This window comes from Enhydra lutris, unplaced genomic scaffold (genome assembly GCF_002288905.1).
Source record: "Enhydra lutris kenyoni isolate GAN:26980312 unplaced genomic scaffold, ASM228890v2 scaffoldscaffold21, whole genome shotgun sequence".
NCBI classification, from domain to species: Eukaryota; Metazoa; Chordata; class Mammalia; order Carnivora; family Mustelidae; genus Enhydra; species Enhydra lutris.
In genome coordinates, this window is record NW_019154105.1 from 12,349,530 (window position 1) to 12,361,640 (window position 12,111).

General features: G+C 35.2%; 1 pseudogene; it reads left to right on the forward strand.

Moving 5' to 3' along the window:
• The window catches only part of LOC111148824, a 20,141-nt pseudogene extending 11,615 nt beyond the window's left edge, over positions 1-8,526 (forward strand).
• Positions 8,527-12,111: the final 3,585 nt, after the last annotated feature.

The following is a 12,111-nucleotide window of genomic DNA, read 5'->3' on the forward strand; positions in this document are numbered from 1 at the left end:
TTTAGTTGATCTGTTCTACTGTTCTTTTGTTTCTATGTCTATTTCCTGGTTGAACCATTCATTCCTTAGTAGGATGCTCTTTAACCACCAGGTATTTGTGTTCATTCCAAATTTCCTCTTGTAATTGAACTCAAGTTTTAATGCACAGTGGTCTGAAAATATGCAGAGAATAATCTCAGTCTTTTGGTACCTGTTGAGACCCGATTTGTGACCCAGAATGTGACCTATTCTGGAGAAAACTCCATGTGTGTTTGAGAAGAATATGCATTCTGTTCTTTTAGGACAGAGTGCTCAGAATATATCTGAGAAGTTCATCTGGTCCAGTGTGCCATTCAAAGCACTTGTTTCTTTGTTGATCTTCTGCTTAGATGATCTGTCCATTGCTGTGAGTTGGGTGTTAAAGTATCCTACTATTATTGTGTTATTATCAATGTGTTTCTTTAATTTTGTTATCAATTGATTTATCTATTTGGCTACTCTCATGTTAGGGGCATAAATATTTACAGTTGCTAGATCTTGTTGGATAGACTCTTTAATATGCTATAGTGCCCTTCATCTCTTATTAAACTCTTTGGTTTAAAATCTAATCTAATTTGTCTTCTTTAAGGATTGCTACCCTAGCATGATAAGTAGTTCTCCAGCCCCTCAAATTCAATATGGAGGTGTCTTTAGGTCTAAAATGAGTCTCTGGTAAACAACATATGGATGAGTCTTTCTTGTTTATCCAATCTGCTACCTTGTGTCTTTTGATTGGAGCATTTAGCCCATTTAATAGAGCAACTATTAAATGATATGAACTATTAAATGATATGAATTTTGTGCCACTGTATTTATTACCTGTAAAGTTACAGGTAATACAGGTTTCTGTATATGGTCTCTCTTCCTTTCTAGTCTCTGTTCCTTCTGGGCTCTCTCTTTGCTTAAAGTATTTTCTTTAACACTTTTTGCAGGGCTGGTTTAGTGATCACATTCTTTGCATTTCTGTTTGTCCTAAGAGCCCTTTTCCTCTCCTTCTGTTTTGAATGACAGCCTTGCTGGATAACATATTCTTGGCTGCATATTTTTCTCATTTAGCACCCTGAATTTATCATACCATTACTTTGCCACAGGTCTCTGTAGACAGGTCTGCTGCCAGCCTTATGTTTCTACCCTTGTAGGTTATGGACTTCTTATCCTGTGCTGCTTTCAGGATTTTCTCTTTCTCTCTGTGATTTTTAAGTTTCAGTATTATATGTCCGGTTGTTGACCTGTTTTTATTGATCTCGAGGAGTGTTCTCTGTGTCTCCTAGATTTTGATGTCTGTTTCCTTCCCCAGATTAGGGGAGTTCTCCACTATAATTTGCTGCAATATACCTTATGCCCCCCTCTTTCCTCTTCTCCCGGGATCCCAATTATTCTGATATTGTTTTGCTTTATGATATCATTTATCTCTCAAATTCTCCCCTCATGATCCAGTAGTTGTTAATCTCTCATTTTCTCTGATTATTTATTCTCCAACATTTGGACTCTTTGTCACTAATTTTCTCTTCTGCCTCATCCATCCTAGCAGTTAGAACCTCCATTTTTTATTGCATCTCATTAATAACCTTTTTCTATTTTGACCTGATTATAGTTCCTTTATTTCCCCCAAAATATCTTCTGTTTTTCTCAACCTCAACTAGTATCTTTAAAATTGTTATTTTGAATTTTAGTTCTGACATCTTGCTTATATCCATATTGATTAAGTCCCTCGCAGTCAGTACTTCCTTTTGTTCTTTTTTTGAGGGGTGTGTTCTTCCAACTTGTCATTCTGTCCAGAGAATAGATAAATGAGAGAACAAAATACTGAAATAGCAACAACCCCAGAAAAATTTACACTAACAGATCAGAAGAGATCAGAAACAAACAAAAAGAGAGAGTGAGAGAGAGTAAGAGAATATAATATAAACAGGTGAATAGCATGGAGCAATACACTAGATCCCAGAGGTATTTTGGTCTCTTTCTTAGAAGAAAGTAGATCCCAAATTTGTAAAGAAAAAAAAAATATATGTGTATATATATATATATATATATATATACACACACAGATAGAGAGAGAAAGGAAGCCATAAATGAAGAAAATATAAATGTTAAATATAAATGTAAAAATAAAAATTAGAAAGACTTAAAAAACTTTGATAAAATAAGAAATTAGTTGAAAAGGGAAAAAGAATTATTGGAGGACTAAAGAATCATGAGAAAAAAAACATGAACTCTATATAGTATTTTCTCCCAGTCATGAGTTTCAGAGTTCTGTGTAATGGGTAAACCTACTATTAGCTAGGAGTTTCTACTGGTCTTCTTGGGGAGGAGGCTGTTGTACTGATTCTCAGGTGACCTTGCCACCAGTGAACTGCATAGCCCTTGCCAGGGGACCAGGCTCAATTTAAGTAGCTCTGGATATCTGGAGCAGGTAGGGGGAATGAAAATGGTGGCACTCAATCTCTAGCTTGGGAGCTTAAAGTTCGTGGCTCCAACTCTTCAGTGAGCCCTCACAGAAAAACAGTCAATCTCTCTTGTCTCCTTAGTTTCTGTTCACACTCTGTGTTCACCCAGCCTGTGACCAAGCATCTTTATCTCTAACACATGACCTATTTTGAGTCTGCAACTGTGCTGTTCTCTGAGGGGAGGGAGGGAGATCTGGGCCATGGTTCTGCTGCTTGCTGGATTCCACTTGTAGAGTGGTCACCTGACCATGTTGTGATGAGTGGTTTACGGCAACACGGAGCTGAGAGCCCACTCCTGGTCTTGCTGATTGTGTCTGCTTCCCCTCTCTCATGCCTGGGAACTCTGCCACATTCATGCACAGTTTTTTCTGTGACTCCAGGGATCCTGAGACCATACTGTCCCCCTTAGGATTCCACCCTTCTTTGCCACCTGAGTGCCTTTCAAACAGTGAGACACCCCCTCACTGGAGCAGACTTTTAAAAGTTCCAATTTTGTGCTTCTTTGGTAGCCAGCTGACAGAGGCTCCCATTACCCACAGTTTGTCTACACATATATTGTCTCAGACTCACATCTCCACACCTCCTACCTTGCAAAATGTGGTTGCTTTTCTATTTGAAAATTGCAACAATTTTTTTCTTAGATCCCCAGTTAAAATTCACTGGTGTTTGGAATTATTTGATAGATATCTAACTGAATTCCAGGGACCAGATGAAACTAGGGTTCCCTACTCCTCTACCATCTTCCTCCTCTAGCCCTTGGTTTATTTTCTGTCTGAAAATAAACTTATGTATAATTAACTACGCTTTTCTTTCTTTTTCTCTTTTTTGAATTCCATATTGTTGCATTAATGCTCCCTTTCACTTCACATCCAGAAGCCATATTATTCTAGAAGATCTAAACTTATTTTTCCCTTAGTAGCTTATCTGTAAATTGGTGAGGTGATTTTCTTATTTAACTTATAGGCTAATCCTTCCACCCAATCCTTTGTCTTCTCCAGGAAGATTCACTACTTACATGAGTCTCTGAAGAAAGCTGAAATTTGGTGAATTCAAACATTTTGGGATTTTGAATTTTCTCATCCATACCTACTTAATTTTAAATTTCTCAGAGAATTTCATGGCAAGCCCACCAAATCTTTATCTAAGGTAAGATTATTGTGTTGAAAGATTTTTGTATTCCTTGTGATATAACTCCCGATTTTCCTTTAAAGATTACTGTCTTAGTAACAAAGACATGATATTGGACATCTTTGGTTGGTCACTCTACTTCCGTTTCCCATGTTAGAAGGGCTCTTAAGATACAAAAAAGTGTCTTAGGCATTCTATTGAGAAACTAGACTGAAAAATGGCATGATTGGTGTACATCTCAAAATATTATTTTATAGAATGGATAATGGATCAAAATGACAGGAAAGTAGAGCCACAAAAATCACTAAGGAGACTGCTATAATCTTCCTAAACAAGCTGATGGAGTTATAAACACAGGCAATTATCATAATGGTAGAGAGATGAGCATGCTTTCTTCAGAATCTTTAGGGTAAGTTCCACATTATTAATGAGTGAAAGGAAGTAAGGGGTGTAAGGAAAGTAAGGAAAGAAGGAAGTCCCCTGGATTTCCATTTTGGATGTTTATTTTATAGTGATCGTTTCCAATGATATAGGAAACTCATAGAGTTAGAATTTGTTTAAAATTAATACAATGAGCTCTATTTTTTAAATATTTACTAAGAGGAATAATACCACTTAGTAGGATTTTCAAGTAGAATTTTCTAGAAGTCATTGGATAAGATAGGTCTCAAGCTTATCAAACAGAAAAGGAAATATTGAGGGTCATCAAGCATAAAGTAGAGTTCATGAGAATGAGAAAAAATATCTAAATTTTGATTGATTTTTTATCAACCTGAAAACAGGTTCCTTTTGAAATGAAAAAGAAAATTATATTTTATCACATTCCTAAATCTTCCAAGAAAAGTATGTAGAGTGCTAGGGATGTTGGAAGGAAATGATATTGAGAAACAGAAGAACTATTTAACTATCAATAGAGAGTGAGGAGGAAAATCTTTATTAACTTGTACTGTGAGAATATTAACCAAATCCTTTTAAGATGGTTGCAAAATAAATGATGTTCTCAGAATTCTCAATTTCTATTTCTAGGAAAATGTATATTGATGAAATTTCACTTCAGGATTATGAATGGCCTTTTTCTTGCCAATCAGGTTACAGCTGCAAACCAAGATCTGTTAAGACTTAATATAATCAACCAATTTCTTACTAGAGATATCAAAAGAGAGGTGCAATTTCTCTGGCTCTCTAGATAATCTCCCATTCTAAATAAATTATCATCGAATTTCCACTTTTACACACACACACACACACACACACACAAACCCAAAAAAGTCACATAATTTCACAAAATCATCTCAGATAAAATGAGGAAGAGGGAGGAAATTATCCCAGTTTACCTCTTAATAAGAAGTTTGTGCATCATGAATAGCAGTTATTCTTATGGTGATTATGAGAGATTAGCATTGAATACAGAGATTGAAAAGCAATGAGGGAAAAAAAATACTAATTCAAAGGGATACACACACCTCTATATTTATGGCAGCATTAATTACAATAGCCAAGATATGGAAGCAGTGCAAGTGTCCTTTGAGGGTGAAGGGATAAAGATGTGGAACATACATACAATGGAATATTATTCAGCCATAAAAAGAATAAAATCTTGCCATTTGCAATGGCATGGGTGGAGCTAGAGAGTATAATTCTAAGTCCAATAAGAGAAAGACAAAGAACATATGATTTCACTCACATGTGAAATTTAGGCAATGGAACAAATGAATAAAGGGGAAAAAAGAGGGAGCAAGACAAACCAAGAAAAAGACTTTTAATTATAGCAAATGACTGTGACCAGAGGACCTTGGGCTGGGGGATGAGTTAAATAGGTGATGGGGATTAAAGAATGTACTTGTCTTATTGAGTACTGGGTGATGTATGGAATTGTTGAATTGTTATATTGTATACCTGAAACTAATATATCATTATTTGTTAATTACCAAGAATTAAAAATAAAAACAAGAAAAAAGCAATGACGGGTCCTCTAACCAAGAATTCAATGAATTTAGTATACATATAAATATATGTGTATATATTTATGTATATAAACACATATACATATAAATATGATACATATATAAAGCTTCATCCAAACTTCATATATTTGGGGACATGAATCAATATAAATATTAAGACAATAACTTCTGAGATGTCTGAAATATTCCACAAATATTAACAAGGCTAAAAGTGCAACTTTACTCTCAACTTTGACGTCATCTCTTCTCTGATCACTTAATAGCCTTTAATTTGGGAACATGGTGATTTCAGAGATGCCACAAAAGTCTAGAGGACATTATTCTTATATAATATGATGTGACTGGCCCAATGCCAGAGTTTGCAGTGGCCAACTTGTATAGCTACAAATGGCAGGGGTTTACTTTACAGAGACAGCTAATATCAGTTCTGTACTCAGTCTCAAATTAAGGATATCTAACTCATGTCCACTGAACTGGGAACTTGTCTACATCAGGAAGAGAGACAATCACTGTCTCCTCAAAGTAGTTTATGATTATTGAGGCAGTTTAAATATGTTATCTCCTTTTATAATATGTTACTATATATCACAATTCTAATAAATATTTTCCTAGCCCTATTAATAAGGGAAGACTTAAGCATGAGAAAGTTACCATGGAAACCATATTTTTTAAAAGAGCAGATAACACAGTGATAATTTATTAAGTATACACTGTTATTATAATAATCTCAGAAACCCAATTCAGAACCATTTCAAGGATTTCTTTTGCGGTATATTTTTACAAGTTTGCAAATCACTCAGTTTTTAATAAAATTAAACCTGGTAAGTAACAGTGTCCATCAATCATGAAAAGTGCTGTATTCTTATCACCTAATCCTTTTGTATAATGGCTTGGTTCCATGGCTATTCAGTAATTGATGATTAGGTACATAAGCTATAAGTTTTAGATATGTATATACTTCTTCCTAAAGAGCCTGGATGGCAAAAATTGAGAAAGAGAGAGAGAGAGACTGGTTGGCTCTAGGTGTCACGTGAAAATTATCTAACCACGTCTCTGTCAATTCTCTTGAATCTTCATTTTACAAGTGCAAATGAACTTTATTTTATTCCCTATGATGCTACATCTTTGTAATACAAGGAATTTTTTTCTCTGCAGGAAATAGAAGAATTTGTGCAGAACTCAGATGACAATCATATTCTGGTGTTTTCCTCTGGGTATAGTGATTCAAAATCTCACAAAAGAAAAGCACAACCTCATTGCTTCAACCTAATCCCAGATTCCACAAAAGACAAGTATAACCTTTGATTCTGCTGGACAGCTATTGGAAAGAGAGTGTGACTAATGGTGTCCTTCCATTTAAAGGTTAAATCTCCTTTTGCATGTAACATAAAAGAGAAAGTATTAGTAAAAATTTGTAAAATATTACAATAACATGTGTAGGCACACTTGAGCCCTGCCAACTGAGCCTTGCCATTAGTATGGAAACATATCTTTTTGGAATCATTTGTTTTTACTAAAATAGAGAGGAAAACATTAAGCACACTGTTCATGTTTTAGTATTTAAAATCTTAAGACCTGGGCTGACTTCTCCCCAAATAGACTTGAAGTATATTCACTTCAAGGACAAGGAAAAGGTAGAAGTGGCATAACAAAGAGAGAGCTAAATCATGCTCAAAAATATCTTCCACATCTTTGGTTGTATTAGGATTTGATCCATTGCAGTTGAGCATAAAAACAGAAGCCTACATTCATATAGTCTTTCTAATTAATTAGCGCTTTCTAGAATGAAAAGGTAATTGAAATGCTAATTATAAACAAGATAATTTGTTGAACAATGGAATATCAGCAAACCCACTATGTCATTCTTACCTAAAATTAAAAGAAAAGAAAAAAAGATATAAAAGGAAGTAGGAAGAAAAGGAGTGGGGAAAGATAACCAATCTGAAAGATGGTAGCTACACTTACAGTGAGCATAGCATAAGGTATAAATTTGTCAAATCATGATGTTATACATCTAAAATTAATGTAACATTGTGTGTCCACTATACTTCGATTAATAAATGATAACAGACAAAACATATACTTAATAGATGACTGATGCAAGCACTTTTTAAAAAATGGTTGTAAATAGTCCCGTTCTGTCTTTCAGTGTTTCATCTATATATTCTTATCTCAATTACCACTTAAAGTAGGGTGGGTGCATAACTTATAAATAACTCTACAACCTTAAAATGTCATTATCCTGTGAATTGTGAAATATATGCAGTGCCTTCCACAGGCTTTATGGAGATAGAAAGAAAAGAAACTGGCCACATTAGGAAAAAATACTCAGCTCCATGATTGGATACCCTAGGATAATCTTGTTAAGATTATGGGAAATTAAAGCTGTAGAGTTGGAGGATGGATAAGATGAATAATTGTTTAACAATAAATTCAACTTATATTTAACAATTGTTAAGTGTTTCTCATTTTACCTCAGTTTTGAATTTTACAAATAAAGATGTGGTCATTACTTATTACAAATTCATATGTCCTATAATTAAAAAAAATTTCAGACAACACAGAAGGAATTAAGGCTTCCTTTTTCTGGGATACAGTTTTCTGTAGTAATGATGTGCCTAGCTTTTGTAGAAAATACTGTCTTTTTCGGTGACTAATCTTATAAGTCTTCCCCTTCTGTCTCTAAAATCCTGTTAACCTATTTCAATGAAATCTTCACCCACTGCTAATTCTAACCGCGAACTAGGTCGTCCCCAAACCAAAATGTTTCTCATTCATGGTAGAGTAAATGGGATCTATGAAGCTGTTTATCATGGGGTCCCTTTGTGGGGCTTCCCATGTTTCCTGATCAGCATAATAACGTCCTTCATATGAAGATCAAAGGAGCTGCTATGGAGGGGAACATGAGTACAATGACAAGTGCAGAGCTTCTCAGTGCTTTGAGAATAGTCCTTAATGATCCTTCATAAGTACTAGTGTTTTCTAGAGGATTATCATTGGTTGTGTTGTACACCGTATAAGAAAATGTTAGTACTCGTTCTTGAGAACCTTTCAATGGATCTTTTCCCACAATCTTGGGTCATCACTAACTTGATCTTGGAAATATCCTGGAAGTGATATTTCATATAGTACCAAACTTCCTTCTTGGGAAAAAAATAGGCTTAAATTAATAACAGGTATATTCTAATTTTTTCTATGTCTGCATTTAACCATATTCTGATAATAATATATTTCTTTTTCATTTTCCCCACTATACTTGTTAAAATCCTATGCAAAGACCAGAGTTCATATAATAAGAATATCTATGGATCTAAGATTGTTTAGTTTTTAGAATGTGTACCCAAGACTAACTTTAACAAAATTTTATTAATTTCTTTCTTTGTATTTGCCTTCCAGTTACAAATAGAATGTCACAAGATTATCAAGGATTCACCGCAATCAGCTTATAAAGATCTGGATAGAACAAGCAGATGTCCCACTATCAGGATGGCTAATATGAGCAATACAAGAAACAACAGGTGTTGGTGAGGATGCAAACAAAGGGGTAAACTCTTGCATTGTTGGTGGGAATGCAAACTGGCGCAGCCACTCTGGAAAACAGAATGGAGTGTCCTTAAAGAGTTAAAAAATAGAAATAGCCTATAATTCAGTAATTGTGCTGCTAGGTATTTACCCAAAGGATACAAAAAATACAGATTTGAAGGGGTACATGCAGCATCCTGTGGTTATAGCAGCATTAGCAATAAGAGCGAAAGTATGGAAAGAGCCCAAATGTCCATCTGATGAATGAATAAAGAAGTGGTATATATATATATATGAAACACAGCCACGAAAAAGAATAAAATTGTGCCATTTGCAATGGCGTGGATGGAACTAGAGTGTATTATGCTAAGTGAAATAAGTCAGAGAAAGAAAAATACCATATGATTTCACTCATATGTGGAATTTAAGAAAACAGAAAAACATATGGGGGGGGGATAAATGGAGAAAGGGAAATAAACCCTAAGAAACTCTTTAACTATAAAGAACAAACTAAGTGTTGGTGGAGGGAGACAGGTGGGGGATGAGCTAGATGGGTGAAGGGTACTAGTATGGAGGGCACTTGTTAGGATGAGCACCGGGTGTTATATGTTAGTAATGAATCACTGAATTCCACTCCTGCAATCAATACCACACTGTATGCTAATTAACTAGAATTTAAGTGAAGATTTGGATTAAAAAAAAAGTCAAAGAAAGTTGATATGGATGAAGGAAGAAAGTAGAGTAACAAGATTAAAATACTAATCAGGATATTTTGGGGGCCATTTCAGAGAATATAGATTTTAACATATATAAAAGAGAAAGTTATTGAAGTATTCTACTAAATACTGACATCCTCCAAAATAGACTTTCTGAAAATCCAGAACTTTTATTTGTAGAAACTTGGTTACAGCAGTGTGAAAATGCAGGTAGGGATATTAGAAGGCTATTGCAGGAAATCCAACTTGGGTATGAAAATGGCTAGGATTAAAGTCATAGCAAAGACTAACAAAGAATAAATCGATCTACAACTTGGGAGTAGAATTTATAGATATGGTGATCAACCGAATATTTGCTCAATCCTATTTTTATTAGTCAAATTCTTGTGAAATTGAAAATAATTATGTTATTATGATATATTTCCTGTAGACTAATTACTTGGGAAAAAATCAACTTTTAAGCAAAAGAATTATAGATGAAGTCATTGTCCTAAATATCCTTGGATCCATTTCTACATGAGGTAGTGGCTTCCAGGTGTGGGGATCCAAGCAAAAAAAAAAATGGAATTTTACATTATAAAAGGTCTTGTACAAGAAAGCATTGAAATTAGAATTGTATGTGCTGGAAGGAAGAATAAGATTATCAAGTTATCTTTTACAAGACTTGCCTTTTCTATTCTATCTCTTTCACTATAACAAGAATCTGATCTAGAATCAGAACTTGAATTCATATCTGTAGTAAAAGCAAAAGCAAAAGTTTATTCTTTGTCTCTTAAAGATAGACATGACTTAGCAGAAAGGGCACTGAATTTAGAGTAAGACTATTTGGATTTAAATCTTCTCCCTGCCCTAATGCACATAATCTGATTTTGGCAAAGGTGATTTCTCCTCCTGCATTTCCTAGCAGTGTTGTCAGTGAGAGAAATACTAGAAAGACTATTCTGTTCAAATGATCATTGAATAAAACCAAAGAAAAATTTATCAAAAAAAAATCCAGTCTTAATTGAATATGCATCACATGGTGATGGATTTTCTTTTTTTTTTTTTTTAAGATTTTATTTATTTTTTTGAGAGACAGGGATCACAAGTAGGCAGAGACACAAGCAGAGAGGAGGAACAGGCTCCCCTCTGAGCAGAGAGCCTGACATGGGGCTTGATTCCAGGACTCCAGGATCATGACCAGAGCTGAAGGCAGAGACTTTAACCCACTGAGGCATCCAGTTGCCCCAGTGATGGATTTTCTTAAGATCATTTAGAAATTATTCTCAATTTGTGTTTAAGCCTTTTTATTTTCATATCCTCTAAAATAAAAACTAACTCATTTTGTTGAGTTATTGATTTTTTAACAAATGACCTGCATTTGAACTTTTTTTTATTTTTAAAGATTTTATTTATTTATTTGACAGAGAGACACTGTGAGAGAGGGAACACAAGCAGAGGGAGTGGGAGAAGGAGAAGCAGGCTCTCCGCAGAGCAGGGAGCCCTATGTGGGGCTCAATCCCATGACCCTGGGATCATGACCTGAGCTGAAGGCAGAGGCTTTAACCCACTGAGCCACCCAAGCGCCCCTGACCTGCATTTGATCTTAACCAATAAACAAAATATGTACTTCAAAGTTCAGCTCAACCTGCTATAAATTGATTGAGAGCATCAAGGAAGAGATTTCTGGGATTGTGAACTTGGTTTCAGCCCAGGTTTAGTTAGAGCAAGAGCTGATCATGATGACCATGAAAGGTTTCTATGTTCTTTCCATGCTGCATCTGTGTTTCTTTGGCTCTAGAAAGACTGGGAAAGTACTCGTGTGGTCCTCAGATTCTAGTCACCGGATCAATCTAAAAGTTATTCTGGATCAGCTCCAGCTTCATGGACTTGAGATAACTATCTTGGTGCCTTCACCAAATCATCTATTACATCATACCAATATCCCCTTTAATGTGGAGATCCTTCAACTTCCAATAACTAAAGAAAGTCTCATAGAAGAGCTTGACACCATTCTCTACATAGCTTCTTTTGAGCTGCCAAAATTTCATGGTGGGACAGACAAGCAAAACTGAGACAAATAAGCAAGAGATTTTTCAGGAATGTGACAGTGTTATCACAAATAAAAAGTTACTCAGCAGACTACAGGCAGCTAAGGTTGATACCTGTTTTGCTGATTCCTTAAGCTTTTGTGGGGAGTTGTTGGCTGAGCTCCTCAATATTCCATTTAACTATTCTTTTTGGTTTTCTTATGGGAATGTCATTGAGAGACTGTGTGTTCAACTTTCCACCCCGTCTTCATTTATCCTGGCAGCACATCAGGACTGAGAGACAGCA